We start from the raw sequence: 17,040 nt of genomic DNA on the forward strand, positions 1-17,040 counted from the left end.
AGGCCTCTGGTAGAGGACCCGAGCTCAGAGGATGAAAGAGACCACCCATGGAGGGTGAGAGGGGAATTTTTATATATATATATATATATATATATATATATATATATATATATATATAGATTTGAGAGTAGAAACCTCTTTTTAGAAAATGAATCCTGAAATTTCACAATTGCATTTTTTCTGCCTTGCAACAAGCCCACACAGAGTTAGTGACCCAGTAGTTCTGTCATGGCTCCCAAAGATATGTGTGTCAGCATATGAAATTGGGTGGTGGAAGGAGGGCAGACATAGATTGCTCAGCTTATTTTCCTCCTCGTTAAGCCATACCATCTCACTCTGTCAGTCCTAACACCTATGCAGCCACACACAGACACACACACAACACACACGCCTTATTGCGCATTAGTTTGCACCCATTACAACTCTCCTCCATGACACTTCCTCGGTGCACCAATGAGACCCTTGTAATGAAGAGCAGTGAAGCAGACACTTGTCAGTCTTCATTGAAAGGTCCTCAAATTGACATCTATTTCACACATGCATACACACCCGTGCCAGCAGGCAAACACAGGAGCAGGCTGAGCATGGAGGCTCAGCCTGATCCAACAGCTCAGACGTTTGCTGCCCTTCATGGACAAAATTGTGTTTTGTTCCTGGAAGGTATGATGCCTTTAACCATTACTCATGTTTTGTTTGGCTCTCATAGAAAGAAGTCCTGGTTTACCTGTTGTCCAATTCCACAGGAAGTAACCCTGGCTCAGTGCTTCTGTGTTTCTCTTGCCTGGTTCTGGTGCTGGTTTCTTCCTGTTAAAATACAGTTCCTCCCCTCCACTGTGACCGCATACTTGCTCAGGCTGAGGGATTACCACAAAGTCAAAACCTTGATTCATTCAGCTAAGATTGATACCTTTCCTGATATACAAGTAACTGTAAGCTATTATTACGACTGAACAGGAAAGTATTCAATATGACCTGAATCTGAAGGTTTAAATTAATTATATAAAAATTTATTGGATTGGATTTACACATAAACCCGTTTGTCTAATGCACGATTTAGGTGGCAATTATTATGAATTGCTTCTAGTGAAATTAATCTTTGAGGCATTTTACTTTATTCCTCAAAAGGTAAGATAAATATCTGTTGCCTTGAAGGAACACCAAGTGCAAGATGAAAAAGTGGAGAGCTATCACACCGTAAGCAAGGTGAAGGCGTCTGACTTGAATGTGAATGTGGCCCTTTCACTTAAATCCAGAAACTAAAACACTTTACCAAGAATCAAACAGATCTGACATGTAAACCCAGCATTATCTTGTTATTGGACATTAGTGAGATGATACTTTAAACATGCAAACAGCCAGCCAAGCCAGTCCCCATGTTGCTCTGAGCAGACAGTCATGATCTGTTGTTATGTATAGGCTGAGTAAAGCCACTTTCTAAAAGTAATTATACTTTAGCAACAAAGAGGCAGGGAGGAAAAGAACATCAGCGAACAAGTGGAGAGGGAAAGAGACAGAGATTGTAAATGTTCGTCTCAGCTTCAGCCTGCAGGGAATTGAATTAACCCTTTCCAATTTGTTGCTTATAAAGATAAAGTGGACTTGGAGAAAAGGCTGAGGGGAGCTCCATGTGATCCACAAGCTCAGCCGGGTATCCCCCATCACATCCACACAAAAGTAATCGAGCTCACAAGACAAATATGGAGCATTCAGAGGACATGGCAGAACAAGAACTGCACAGACAAAGAGGGGAAACCCTAATGGAAATGTATAACAACATGTCATAAGGCTTATTGATGTTTTAGATGCGCGTTTCTCTCTTCTGGATACATGTGATTCATTTGCCACCTCAGGGAGTCGGTCCCTGCTGTGTTTCCGAATCTAATGAGGACAACAAGGACCAGGTCACCTTGAGCTGTGCAAAACAACAAATGTTTTTTTTTTTCATACATTTATCATACATTAATCATAATTTTTTTATTAAAACTGTAATTACAGGAGAATTCAGAGAGATTTAAGAACCTAAAGCACCATGACTTTATTGTTGCTGATTCTGATTCCATATTGTCTGCAGCCAAGTGTGTCTTACTTGATTACTCTGTTTGCTTATAAGTCGATGTAAATGGCCTGTGCGTCATGTGTTCAGTCAATGAGCACATTTTCCCTATTGAGACAATAAAGTATTTATTCTATTCTATACCATGCCAGGTGTGTCTTACAGCTGTGAAGACAGACTCTTAGATCAATTCCTTGTTCCACTTGCCATCCATCCTGGCTCACCAACAACCCATTCCTCAGATGGTCCTGGTCATAATTAGGATGTCAGTCAGTCGGCAGCTACTGTAGGGGTGATAAAGTCTGGCAGTTAAACGTTCTGCATATTTCACATACAGCCAGCCATTCGGCTCCGACTGTGCATGCAACATTGAACAAAAAAAAGTGTGTTTGTGTACGAGACGTTCACTGAGCATGCATGCAAATGAGTAGCAGTGCTGCAGGAAGGAAAGCAGTCCACACTACCAACCTCTGAAAACAAAACAAGGTCCAGCAAGTTACCAGCCATGCAGTGTGTGTTTGTCCATTTTACACAACTGCTACTTTTCTACACCTAACACTTTGCTTTGGTGACTATTTTCTTTAGTTGAGTAACAAAAAAAAAAAAAAAAAAATTGGGGACTGTGGCAAAGCCAAGCTATTTTTAATATCACTGAATAATTTTAAAGTGAAGCCATAGAGGATATATGCAAGCTTTTTTAAAAAGGAAGCCGCAGTTTCTACTAAGTGTGGGGTAATGTGTAAAAGGATACTGATGGTATAAATCTAGTGACAGACTAAAAATAACAGCTTCAAGCAGCTATAAATCTGACAATCTAATTCTTAATTCCTCTCAAGTATATTTCAATGAACTGAATTCATGAAATCAAGATGACACAACCCAGTTTTTGGACTGAAATGGATCTTTCCCAAAGCCGATGGTTTCATTATTCTTCAAAACGGTCAACCAAAGAGGCCTGGAGCTTTTCTAGCAAATGTTGCAGAGACTTTCAGTCACACTGCAGCTGCCACAACAAGACATGATGCAGCTTGTCAGGATGCCCACAGGTGCCCTTATGCAACGCTGGTGAGGACTCGGAGCGCTGCCTTTACTCGTTTCACCTGAGAAGCTCTGTTGTTATGCTTTGAAAAATTAAAAAAGGAAAAACTATTTGGGTCTTAATTTTCAAGCTTCTCAAACTGCTTTATCTTTTCGCTTCCGTAATGATTCCTTTGAGCAGCCATAAATCTGACGATTTGATTAAGCTTTACATTTTTCATCTCAGAATCTAAGATTAAGGACCATGTTGTACATTCAAGATTGAAAAAGATATTGCCCTATTCATTAAAAATAAATGTTATGCATTTCCTTAAATAGTTTATCTTTACTGCTGGAATTTTGCTTGAGGTGCCCAAACGTTTGCATTCCCTTAATTTGTCCACCTCCATTTGAAGTGGACAAATGGAGGAGAGTACAGATGAGGGAGCAAAGGGGAAGGAAAAAAAAAAAAACAAGCCCCGTGAGACTTTCAACAGCACCAACGCAGCTGAGTAATTCCATCTTCGTGGCGCCTACAATCTATCATTTTAACAGGTGAACCCAGATGAATATTTTTTGTCTTTCTCAGCATATTTAGAGATTTACCTGAATGCCCCTCAGCACCAACTGGGAGAGAACTCAGCATTCCAGAAAAAGATGATTTTTGGACAAAACCACTTTCTATTTTACCTAAACACAAAGAATACGGTTTTGTGATCGAAATACTCCCATCATAAGTTCACCAGCTGTGTGCTAAGGAGCACATTTCCTCAAAAGACAGACTGCTGGCAGTTTGCTACAATAATACATATATATATATATAATTTATAGCTATTCCTATCACTGCATTCTTTAGACATTTATAATATTTTTCTTTCCATCCAATTCACAAATTTCATCTTACATTGAGCTAATTCTCAAAAATGGAGGGCAAATTAATTTGAAATTGTCATTTTCTAAAATTTTAGATCACACAGAGCACGTTGTGCATTTGACTATTGTAAAGTGTTCAGTGATGGAAAGTTGTAGAGATCATACTAAATATTCACCAATCAAAAAGTACACAAATAGGCTACTTGTTATTTCTGAAACTTAAAGCCACACCTGATCTGCTCTCAACAATACATTAATCCTTTTCAGAAGCAATATTTCCCCTCCGTTTGTAAATTATAGTCAAATAATAAGACGGGTAAAGAGTTGTAGTTTAAATTACTAGTGAAAAAAGCAAGCTTAGATGATTTTCAGAGGCCTCTGCAGCTGAGGCCACAAGACATTAAAATGCTTTTTATCTATAGACACAGTTTCAAAACAAGATTGTGCTATTATGAAGCCAACTTTATCACAGTAACTAGTCTGTCCCTTGTGGGAGAAGACATGTAGATGGCAGTAAAAAAAGAGAGAGGAAGTCCATTATGCCAATAAGCCTCAATTGTCCTTTCCCCAGGATATTGTGCCAATCTATTTGGCAAAAGTGAGCACTCTGATGAAAGAAATACTTTATACTTGTGAGGAAAGAAGACACAAAAAAGGATGAGAACCTAAAAAAGGTCTTCGTGTGTGAGAAAAAATTAAATATTTCTTCTACATTTGAGAACGGTAACCATAAAACACAAAGGGTTATATTTTTTTTTTCTACAGAAAAAGATGCTTTAATTCACATTAAACAAATGCTGTCAGTATCTATAGAATGAAAAATATCGCCAAGTCCTAAATAAAGTCCCTTTTTAGCCAATAAATATCACCAGAGAGCGTTACACATAAATTAAACATGCATTATCATTGCCAGGTGTCTTTAAAATAAAATAATTTCCAACAACGGATAAAGCTCATACTACCGTTACCTTTTGGTGACTTCTTTGTAATTTTTAAAAATTAATTTAAGGTGCTCTCCTATGGTGGTGATCTAATTTGAGCTAACTTAACATTTCTAATTTTAAAAATGTGTTGCAGTGGCTGACGGTGGGGTGTATTTAAGGCTACCAACAAAAAATGTCCCAAAAGCCAGACCGATAAATCTGTGAACACTTAATTGAAACAAATTGTAGCTAAAGTACTAAATTCCTGCACATCCCCTAGTTTCAGGCTTTTTAAGAGGTATGTTTGGCATTCACATGGTTTCCTGCCATCCCAACACATAAATGTCAAGAAAAATATTCATAATAGGAAAAATGAAAAATTTATAAAACAAACTAAACTGCAAACAAACATGATTTTAGTCTGTTCAACTATGATGCTGCAAGCATTAAACTCAAAGACATTTGTTGCCTGCAGGCTTCTACCTTGAAGACTGAACCCACCTTTGTGTCCTGTTCAAGATCACCACTTTAATCAGCTCCAAAAATCCTTCTGTCCCACCAGTCAGTGTGAATAAATGTCAAGCCAATCATATCCGCCCTATATTTAATTCACAAATCACATACATGAAATATTCACACCAGGATGAGGATGAGCGGAGACTGGTTCACAAATGTTCGCAGGTCAGCAGTGAGTGGGCAAAATCTATTTGTGGACAGAAGATGAGATCAAGAGCAAACACCGGAGAAAACCGATGTGATGCATCAGTCAGAGTTTTGTGGTCGATCTCTAATCTGTGGTTTTTGTGAAAAATTTTACCCACTGATATGCAATATGCAAGTTTAGCTGTTCTGATTTCCCTTTGATTTCCCTCTATAATATAGGTAGACATAAGATCTGCCGTCATCAATCCCACCTGCTTTAAGAGTTTATTAATTATAATAAGAGCAGATTGTGTCATACTGTATGAGAGAGCATTCAGCTTAAGATGGATTTACTGTTATATTCAACTAAAGACTAAATCTTGTAGGGTGGCATTTTAAACGTGTTTTTGCATCTGGTCAGTTTTGCCAGTCCCAAGGAAAGAAACATAACCTCAGCTCAGACTTCCCAAAGACAGTCAACATATAAATAAAAACATGGTTTATGAATAAAGCATGTTCCATGACAGACAACGGTTGAAGTTTGAGCCATTTTTGCTGTAAAATACTAAGTCCTTCTATTATGTATTGAAGTTATTGCTCTCAGTTTCTCTCTTGGAGCCTGAATGAACTGCAGACATTGTTGACATACCATGGAAAATACAGTTCTTTACAATTTTTTTTTTTTTACATTTCTGTGTTGTCGTCTATTTCACTTTACACTCCACACCGACTCTGAAAATAGCAAACCTTGAATGTTATTTCTTTGTTGACAACAGCATCAACACTGAAGAGTATTGTTGGCACAATCGGCGATTCTGTGGCTGTTTTGTAAAAGCAAAATGGACAATGCAGAGAGTAAAAGTAATTCCATTTATGCATGAATTATTATATAGAAATTAATAAATGTGAAAAACACTTTAATATCTCCAATTGTCCTCCTGTCTTGCAAAGCAGAAGGATTTTGCAAGGCAGAGTCATTGCAAAGTATCTGCCTTGGAAGAGATGCTTGTGCAAAGCACATGATCTGTGCACAACTATAGCATGTTAACAAAAATTATAATAAATAATTGTTTTGAATCAATTTCAAATCGAATCATAGCTCCAAAAATTGGAATCAACTCAAATGAAATAGTGAAACAGCAAAATATTCTGATCTATGTCGCTTTAACAGCTTGTCAGTATCTTCACAGGGTTTTTTTTTTTTTTTTTTGCTTTTGATCTCATGTTTTTACACAAATGCACCTAACCAGACCATATCCGTCTCTGGAACGCAGAGCCAGTCTCATTCCTGATTAATATAATTGTGCATTTGTATGGTGTTTGCACTCTTATATAATTGTTTGAATAGATAAATGTGGCACCTTCAGGCATCTGGACTGATGGAGGTACACAATTTCTTCTTGATTGCTTTTGATGTCCAACAAGGAAGCTGTGTGTTTGAGATTGTGCGAAATCCATATAGCTACAGCCTGAAACCCAAATATTGTTTCGAATGAACCCAAAGCTTACAAAAGTTGACGGTCATCTTCATTTTCCAAATTATTTAGCCCCGAATCCAATTCAAGTCTATGTAAACTTCTGAATGTTAGCAAATAATACACATTCCTCACCTTACTACTGTTGCATTTAGCAAAAGTAAAGAAAGTTGGCACTTTTAAATGAACTAAAACACCAAACATCTAATCTGATTTAATGCAGTTTTACCCACATTACCAAGTGAAATCAAGCTGAAAGATAAGACAGCCAGGATTGATGAAGTATAAGTGGCAAGATATGGTGAAAAGTTACAGAGCTATAGCAGGAGACATTACAGGAAGATTGGTAGCTTGCAGAATGTTAAGAACCCTTGATTCATGCCTGCAGTCAGATAAACCTGAACTCTGTAGCTACTTGGTGAGAACGAAGGGTCAGAAAGGATAAATCAGGTGAATGTAAGAAGATGGAGAAAGTACTCAGGGAGGTGAAATCACAAAAAAGACATGATGAAGAAATAAAGAGTGTATGTGTGTGTGTGAAGGCCAACATGGAGATGACAGAAGTACTTTCCTTCCATCAGGCAGCCGTTCTGTCAAGTCCACCGAGACAGAACGGAGCCAACCAACCCGCCTGCTACGAAGGCCATATATATTACATGCTCTGCCCACACAACACTTGCTCAAAACCAAGGTGGAAGAGAGCCCAGAGTCAGCATTAAAAAGTCAAAAACTTTCCTGCAGCCAGCAAACGAAGCGAGCTGAAACGTCAGAGCAGCCTTAAGCCAGGAAGTAAAACAATGGCTTTCAGTCAGCGAAGCAAAAAAAAAAAAAAAAAAAAAAAACCCCACACCCAGGAGTGACAGAACAGAGTATCAGGGTCCAATGTCTGAACTACAGTCTACAAACTATAAATACCAAAAAAGTGAAAGCACTGACTCAAGCACAGAGTGTGAAATAATTTCGCTGACTGCTCCATTCCCAAGAGGCTAAAGAATCTACCAGTTAGAAACCTGACCATGCATTAAACACAGATGAAAATTCATGCCCTAAACTCAAACACGTCACCTTGTGGAAGTAAAGGTTGCCTGTTCAGTACGTCTGATTGCCAGACTTCCCTCTGGGTAAAGTAGGCGTTTCTACAGCTCACGTCTGACCAAACTAAATCCATCTAAGGCAGAAGAAAGGATGTATTTTCTGTTTTCTTCCCTTCCCATTCCTTCAGCAGATTTATTTCCAGTAATCCGACTGGAATCAGCACATTTTCCCGCTTTAGCATTTCTGAAAAAGTTAATAGACATATGTTTGACAGGCTGCTGTGGTGTCTCTGCCTTCGAAGCCGAGAAGGGACAATAAATCCCAGACCCTGAGTCACCAACCAAAGCTTGATAGATGAACGGTTGATAAATATTTGATGGCTGATCTTGAACAAGAAATCAAAACCACTTACTGGACCAACTCGTCAAGGTTGAAAGCCCTCAACGACTTTCTTACATCCCCTCTGTACTGACATGAAGTCATATTGGCAGGAGCCGTCCTCCTCTTCCTCCCTGGCGGATTTGCAGGAGGTGGTGGCTCTTCAGGACACCAACAAGAATGTTTATTACTTTGTGTGCTACCTAATAAAATCATCTAAACTGTACTAAACTAAATGTAACACTGCTAATAACTTGAGGGGGGGGGACACAGGTGATGCTGTCAAGTGCATGAAGAGTCATTTGAGAAGAGCGCGGCGTGACATTCGAATTAAACGTGTCAGAGTGATGCAGCAAAGACGCATTAGTGGCTTCACCTCCTCACTTGACTGCTTTTAAATGACAGCTGAACAATGAAATAAAACATCCACCTTGGCGAGTAGCAGAGAGTAAATGATATCCGATATCAGGGCTAATAATGGAGACTGGCGGTGACATAGAGAGATAGCCATGTGGCAGAGAACCTGATTCTCTAATGTGCTCCTTGTAATGGTCCGTCTGCTGACAGGGAGGGAGGTCAGGAGCTCTATTTTTTTCCTCTTTGTCTCCATCCCTCCTCTCATTACATGATGACTGTCAGCTTCCTGTCAATCAGCAGGATTCATTTTTTAAAATTTAAACTGGCAGGCGGTAATATTTTTAAACCCATTTCCAGATCCTTTTATTGTGTTTGTAAATGTCAAATCTGAGCTAAATGTCTAGTTTGAGCACGTTTGTCTCCAAATGGCCATAATTACTAAATTAAACGTCCATAATATAGCATGAATAAAAACTATAACACTTCAAGTTTGAGTTTTTATTTTCCAATGAAGCTTCCAAGTTAGGCTGTGCAAGCATTTTGTCCTTAAAGTGACGCTCACCAAGCATTACTCCTCGCATATCTAACAGCTGATGTATCATTTAGAGTAAACTTCTCTCATTCAGGTCCAGAGCGTTCATAAATGTAAGCGGCTTGAATCTCGTCAACAAGCATCCCGTATTTGCACTATTCCAGTTACAGTTCCACTCAGAGATATACAGCTTTAAGTGCAGTCAGAAGAGAAGCTGAAAAGAAAGCACAAAGTCACAACAATCTGGTGGATGTATGCAAAGAGTCCCAGCAGACCAAATGGGAAAGAACATGATGAAATATATGTCGAGCAGGCTTTGCTGTCGAGTGGGCGGGAAAGCTTAGTGGGAAATATTTCATTAATATGACTCTGCAAGCACATAGGCTATTCTTACCAAAACAACCACATAATACCACAGCATAGAAATACTCAATTAGTGAGTCTTATTTATAGAGGACTATTTAGACACAAAATGTAAGACAAAGAGCGAACAATAAGCAAGAAAAAGAAACAATAAAAACAAAAACTAATAGAAATGACAGTTAAATAAACAAGGCTTTTCAAGGTTGGGCAAACTAGAAGGGAGATAAAAGTACAAATTCACTCAATGCAGGGTAAAATTCGATGGTACTAAAAGGGCAACTAAAAGCCAGGCAAAAAAAAGATATCCTTTTTGGAAACCATGAACAGTTTCTACTGGCCTCAGGTTTGTACAAAGTTGAGAGCTGTAATAAGAAAATAAGTCCCCGCAACAGGCTTTTGTTCCTTTTCCAGGTTACCTGATGGATTTGAAATAATTTCTACAGTCAAAGCAACTCTGACAAACATTGTCAATGGTTAAATACCATCAAGGGATCATAAAAAAAACGACAACAACAAAAAAAAACAAACAATGAAAGCATCATTAAAATCAATTCTAAAATACAAAGGAAGCAAATGCAGAGACTCTGAGAACCTCATACATGCATATATATGTGCATCTGCTTTCCACATCACCAGAATTAATGCTGGTGAGTTCACCTGTACTCTATTCTGTATTTTTACAGATATGGTCATTTAATGCACAACGTTTTGACCTAGTCTTAGTAGTATTCCACGAAGACTTCACTTAGTGGAATATTAGATTTTATCCAGGGTCCTTACAGCTCAACGGCCCAATCAAGGATCAGGACATAAATACAGGAAAGCAGAAAACGTAAGACTTGTTTACTTTATTTGTGAGGTTTTAGCTCTCTTAATGCCAGTTTCTATTAATTAAAGTTTTACAACAATAAAAAAATAAAACTTATAATGAATAAATAGATGGAATTGCAATGGGCAAGAAAGGTAAAGTAGAGATTACCAAAGGGCTGAAGGAGCCAAAGATTAAAGAGATGAAAATGTAACAGAATCAGTAGCAAAGGATTGAAATACTGAAACTTTGCCATAAAAAAGCAAAGCTGATAAGGGTTCAAAAAAGGTTATTTTTTCCCGGGTTGTAGGAAAAAATCCTAGAGGCTACAGCCAATATCTGGTCTGGACTTTGCAGTTTCAACAAATTGCATTTTAGGCTTGTTTCAAACTCTGGTGTGGTTTCTCTGTTGTCCACATGCACAACCTCTGCACCGAGTTTTCATAAATTCAGTCCTTATTAAAAACTGTGAAACAAACAAAACAAACAGCAATGCAAATGTCTGAGTACCGTATCTCAGTGGAAGAATGACACAATGTGGGCTGTCCTGCAAAAAGAAGTTATCACTACTACCAGCAAGCTAACAGAACCCAGCTCTACGGCATGTACCGGATGACACAACTTAATCGGTCGTCTTGCATAACACTCAAATCAATTTGTATTTCTTACTGAAATGAGAGAACAAAAAAAAAAATGACTGAAATCAAGAATGCCATTTTCTGGGCCCCACAATGTCTGGGATCTTGCACTCCTTAATAAACAGAAACTAAATCAAAATAAGAAACTGGTGCTTATGATGAACTGAGCGAAGGTTCAGCAACTAAGTCCTAAAAAAAGCTTATCAAATGTGAAAAACATTACAAAAAAATGTTAGATTTTAATGCAAGTTGACAGTTTTACATTAAATCAACTTCTCTTGCTAAAGGTCCCGTAAAAACCACAGAGAACCCGTTCTTCCTGACTGGTCCACTGGGGTCCACATGGGAGGTCAGGAAGGTTAATATTCACCTGATATCACAGCAGGACAGTGGGATCCATATTTCCTGAAGGTGACTTGCTCAGGATTGAGACTGGAAATACATCTAACCACAATCCACGCAATGTCAGTGTACACAGACACAGCTGCTTTATGTAAGGAACTGGTTTTATTTTTGATTGAGTAGTTTGACGTAAATTTAGGAGAACATGAATGCATAAAGGATAATTAGAACACAGTAGACTAAAAGTCTGATGTTAAATTTTTAGAGAGGAAAATGGGTTTAAATGTAAAATTTCATTTAAACACCAGCGTGTGAAATTATTCCGTCATTTAACGTTTTTGCTTAATCTGTATAGTGATTTTGAGTTTTTCTTTGCAGATCTTGATTTTTTTTTTTTTAAAGCCCTTATTTTTATCCCCAAAGGAACTTCTTCATGTGCTTCATCTGAAGAATCACCTGACAGGACTGAACTTTAATTTCCAAAGTTTGCCGCAAATTAGCTGATTAACGGAGACAAAACCCGGACTTTAACACTCTGCAGCACTGCATTTTAAATTAACATGAAGAGGCAGTTTCGCCTTTTTTTTTTTTTTTTGCCTTAATTTTGCAAACTCTTTACGTATTTTAAAGACAGCTTCATAAGTTTCAGGTTTACATTTACCAACCTGGTTCCGGAGTCCAGCGTGGGTGAGTTTCCGCTCTGTCCGGACCGCTGTGGCATCAAACTTTAAAATCTGCTCCTCCTGCTCAGCCGCTGCTGCTGTGCGCCGCTTTTTACTCCGAGAGACAACACTGAAGGCAGGCGGAGAGTCTTTAAAAGCTCCCCGCCCACCCCTGCTGACCGCACAGCCAATCACAGAGGCAGGACCCTCCCCAATATGTGTCCTCATAGTCATAGTAATACTAATATGATTGAGTATTATCTTTGCAGCCTCAGATCAGTTAGTCCAGCTTTTAAATCTTGAAGCTTTTGTATCAAAGGTGACCCTTAAACCCACAGCATGATTTTCTGTCTTTCCTGCTTATTTACCTTAATTTAAAAAATACTCAATTTTAAACAGCGAGTCAACTTTGAGAACTCTGGTTCTCGAAGGTGGGGATGAGGCCTCACTTTGGGCCAACAAATAACAAATGTAAGATCCTGAGAGAATTCCCAGAAATTAAAATTTAAACATTATTCAATCAACATTTTTCGTCCATCAGCACTGCATGGTGGAGCAGTTATTAGATTACAGCAAGAGGGGCCAGGGTTTGAATCCCAGATCCCATTTTCTCCAAGTTATGGGATCTGACCCATAATTAAAACATCAGTGGCAAAAAAAAAAAAAAAAGCTAGAATAGCCCCATTTGTGTCAACACTTTGTTTGCCTGGGTTATTGCCACTGATTGTCTCTTACTTAAAAAGGGTGCTGTTATGCTGTGGGCATGCTTTTCTTTAGTAAGAACTGGAAAGCTGGTGAGATTGGAGCAGATTATGTCTTTGCAACATTTATGTTTTCGCATCCACTTATTGGGATGATTAATTCTCAAACTCATCTTCTTTGTTGATGACAAAACTTTAACTGCCTAAAGTTGTAATGCTTTGAAAGTTTCTGAAATATATTTGAATAAGGAAACAGTATTGGCCAAGTTCAGCTTAGCAACGAAGGACCTGGCTGAATTTAGGGTTGATTTTAAGCAGAAAATTTGTTTAAAAAAAAAAAAAAAAAATCATCCAGTGGCTTAAATGTTTAAACATTGCAAGCGTGTTTCTTAAAATCAAGAGTCACAAAATAGAGTTATCATCCTCTCATCTTGTCCTCTCATCTGCAGCACAGTTCATCCTACTCTGTTCCAGGTTTGTGCCTGAAACTCTTCACCCTCCATTTCACAGCAGGTTCAATCCGACCAGCCAGCTCAGGTGTCCTCCTACTGTTACTGTTTGAGTTTTCCCACCAAGGAAAGAATGGCTGGCATCTGTGCAATCTGTGCCATCTGTGCCATCCTCCTCTTCAGCACCTCCACCCTGCTGCCAATCACCTCCCGCCATTCCCCTCAGCAGAGTGGGTCAGGGTTTATGTGCCGCTCCAGCTGGGAAATGTACTCATGATATAGATATCTAGTTTAAGAAATAATTTTTCAAAATATTTTTCCCCCAGCACGTAGGAGATTAAAGGATGTTTTTTTTTTTTTTTTAAACGTATTAACATTATTACTGAGTAAAATCTGAATTTGGGAATCATTTCTGAAACGACATGCTAGTGAAAAATGTCAGCCACTTGCAGCTGGTTCAGCTCATGACGGTGAAAATGTGTGGGCCAAACTGGAGGAGTGTTCAAACCATCAACAACTCAGCCGGACTATTATCTCTGTTTTGAAATAAAAATACATTTCTCTTGGAACAAAATGGCAGCTTTACGTCAGGGGCTCAAAAAAATGTCAGCGAGTTTGTGAAAGAGTCCGCCTTTTCATACCCGGTGGAGTGGGCTGTGTGGGCGAGAGCAAGTGCATTACGGATGTTGAGAGAGCCATTTTCCCAGGTGAGTTTGTCCAAATGTGCCAATAGTGAGTAGGAGGTTTGGACTGGCAGGATGAATACAGACTGCCGGAAGACTGGGCAGATATTACTCTGTGTCGTCCCTTAGCTTTCCCCTGTATGCAAATTGTAATGTGTTTTTTGTACTTCAATCTGCACACGTGACCAAGCATCTCTGTGTGTATGTGGGTGGAGGAGTAGGTGGCCATGACCAATCAATAATCCTGATAATTAGATCTGAGGAGTGTCGTAGGGGCCCCTCGGGCGAGCGACGGCTCGTCTTTCGTAAAGAGCACTGTTGTCTCCTTTCCTCTGAGCTAGCATGCACCTCATTAACCTTTAGGACAAATACAAATCCAACTGGATGCCGGAAACATTTCTTGAAGATCTTCTTGTGTACAAAAGATACACTTTTACTTACCGCTTCTGTTTATATTATTCACTACATTGATTTGAGTTGAATGGGTGAGCATTATGAGGAATAAAATGATTAACAATTTGAGTAAAAGAATGAATAAACATCGAAATAAAACTAATTTCATGTTTATATGTACAAAATATACCATCATTAACCCAAAATAAAAAAAGGCTTACACATTTTCTGTAAATTTTAAATTTTTTAAAATAAACTTTTCATTTTGAATCTCATTTTACCAAAATGGAAATACTTGTATTTTTAGATTACGTCCCACTCCATGCGTAGTAAAATCACCACATTCTGAAGTTACATTTTACTTCTCTAAACACAAAGGGAAATTATTGCAGACAGTTAAAAGATTTAATTCTTAACCTCAAGAAGAATTTCTCATTCTCTTAGTTATACAGTGTCTGTAATATTTTAAAGTACAGAATTATTAAATAAATGATTCAGTGACAAACTTTGGGATTTTTCTGTTCTGAAACTTAATTATCGAGTCTATGAATAGAGTGCTCTGATATCCCCAGACAACTTTTTACATGGAGAAAAAGCTGAACAACTTTTTTTCACTGTGCTTTTTTTTTTTTAACTGGACAATGATCAAAAACACACCAGCAAGCCTAGCTCTGAATAAAAAAAAAAAGGTTATGGAGTAGCATAAAGTATGGACATAAATTTGTTTAGGATGCTGCAGTGTGATCTTACACAGCCAGTTAATGTGTAAAAGAATCACCCAGTGTGGCTGGAATAAAACATTACTGCAAAGAAAAATGGGCGTTCACATTAATGTACGATTGATGAGTAATTTTTCAGAACACTTGATTATAGTTGTATTTTTGCATGGCACTGCCAATAATAAGGGGCAAATACTTTTTAGCAAAAAGCTGGTTTGGTTAATCAGTTTGAAAACTGCATTTTGAATTTCCTCAGATCATCCTTCAATAATACGAAAATCTGAAATATACAGGTGTGACAAAAACAGCAGAAATCTATAAGGGGACAAATCCTGTCTCACTGCGTTTTGCACTGGATGTTGGACAATTTAATACCATAGTTAAAAATGTCCTCCTGCTCCTCAAGGCCTAATGTCCCTCATGGCAGAAATCCCTCCTGCGCTGCACAGAAGCACAAGGATCATCACAATAATTTACCGGAAGAAAAAGAAAAGTGAACACGGTCTCTCAAAGTCATTAAAACTGCAGGGAATCAAAGCTGCTTTGTAGCTGTTTGACCTCCAGAGTGCCCTGAGACCCTGTGCGCTGTGCTGCGCTGCGCTGTGTGTGCATGTCTGGTTTTACAATATGGATTTTGGCTATATATTGTAAATGCTACTAATGGAAAAATGCTGCTTTGCTTTTAAATTCAGCTAAAATAGGGGTTTACCCACTTTTTGCTTGAACATAATTTCTTGAATATAAACTAAATCCATAAAAAAAAATGCTTTAATGGCTAAAACAAAACTTGTTTTTCAGCACATTTTACACTAAATCATGGACATGAATTACAAACATGGAAGGGAGTGGGCATCTGCCGATCAACATGGAAGAATTTCAAAAAGTTTTGCATCCTTCATCAAATGTAGCATCTTTGTACACTGTTTTCATTTGGTTTGTAAATATAAAGGGGAAAAAAATCTCTTACAAAGCATGTATGTGAAAATAACCAGCGTGTGTGCATCTGTGTGTCCTCTGCTGTCAGGGCTGCTGAGAGCCAAGCTTGTGTTTCCCTGGTTGTTTCCTTCAGGCTCCACAGGAGGTGATTGGTGGACATGGTTTAATCATTCCCCTTCAGCTCTTGTTATGGAGCGACATTCATCATACAGCTTCACAACTTCACCCTGGGTTGTCCCAGCGCCAGCAATGTGGAGCCGGACGCACACAAACACACATGCATAAACAGCACCGCCATGAGCTCCTCCTCGCTGATCCACTCTTCATGGACCATTTGATAATCTGTTCCTGTTTAATTACTCTAAAGCGTCTGACAAGGTAGAGTCAAGGTTTCTCCCTCTCTTTTCTCTCTTTCGCTTTGTGTGTGTCCACGGTGCTTCACACATTAACTAGTGGGAATGATCCGGTGTGACATTCTCACAGTGTGACATTATTGGGTAGAAATACAGTAATAAAAGAAACATGTGCAACACAAGTTAATCGCTTTTTATTTAAAGCTGAAAATCAACCATTATTCTAATTGGTCCCATAGAAAAATTGCAATGTGTTAAAACATTCCTTTATCATTATTATTTTGAAAATCAGTTTTGCGTGTAGAAAAAGGACCTGCTAAATTATTGTTCGTTTGTAAGTAGCTATCCTTCAGAATTTACTGTTATACCTTTAAGTTGGCTCATCTTTACATGGATGTATCAGGTTGACCATAGTTGGTTAAGAAAACACCTTTGGACTAGTAACCAGCCTGTGCTGTAATAACCAAGCAGCCCAGATTTAAATAGTTTCATTGTACATTCGTTCATCCTCTTGACATAAATTCTCAACTTCAGTTCATTAACAAAGTCATGAAAATGCATAAAGAGTATTCTGCAGGATCAAATTAATTACAACTTAGCCTTTTAATACATATTATAAATACTGTTTTTACTGGAAAACAATTTTTTCCCCCCAAATCCAGAGTACCTGGAGAGAGCCCAAATCTGCAGATGGAGAACAAACTCCAT

General features: G+C 38.3%; 1 protein-coding gene across 1 annotated transcript in view; it reads right to left on the reverse strand.

Moving 5' to 3' along the window:
* The window catches only part of LOC106954365 (cortexin-1-like), a 22,708-nt gene extending 10,472 nt beyond the window's left edge, over positions 1-12,236 (reverse strand). The window contains exon 1 of the mRNA XM_015043799.1: positions 12,102-12,236. The gene's annotated coding sequence lies outside the window, so the exon portion shown is untranslated. The remainder of the gene's footprint in view (positions 1-12,101) is intronic.
* Between the last annotated feature and the right edge of the window lie 4,804 nt (positions 12,237-17,040).

This window comes from Poecilia latipinna, unplaced genomic scaffold, assembly GCF_001443285.1.
Source record: "Poecilia latipinna isolate Pla-1442-1.1 unplaced genomic scaffold, P_latipinna-1.0 Scaffold649, whole genome shotgun sequence".
Classification (NCBI taxonomy): domain Eukaryota; kingdom Metazoa; phylum Chordata; class Actinopteri; order Cyprinodontiformes; family Poeciliidae; genus Poecilia; species Poecilia latipinna.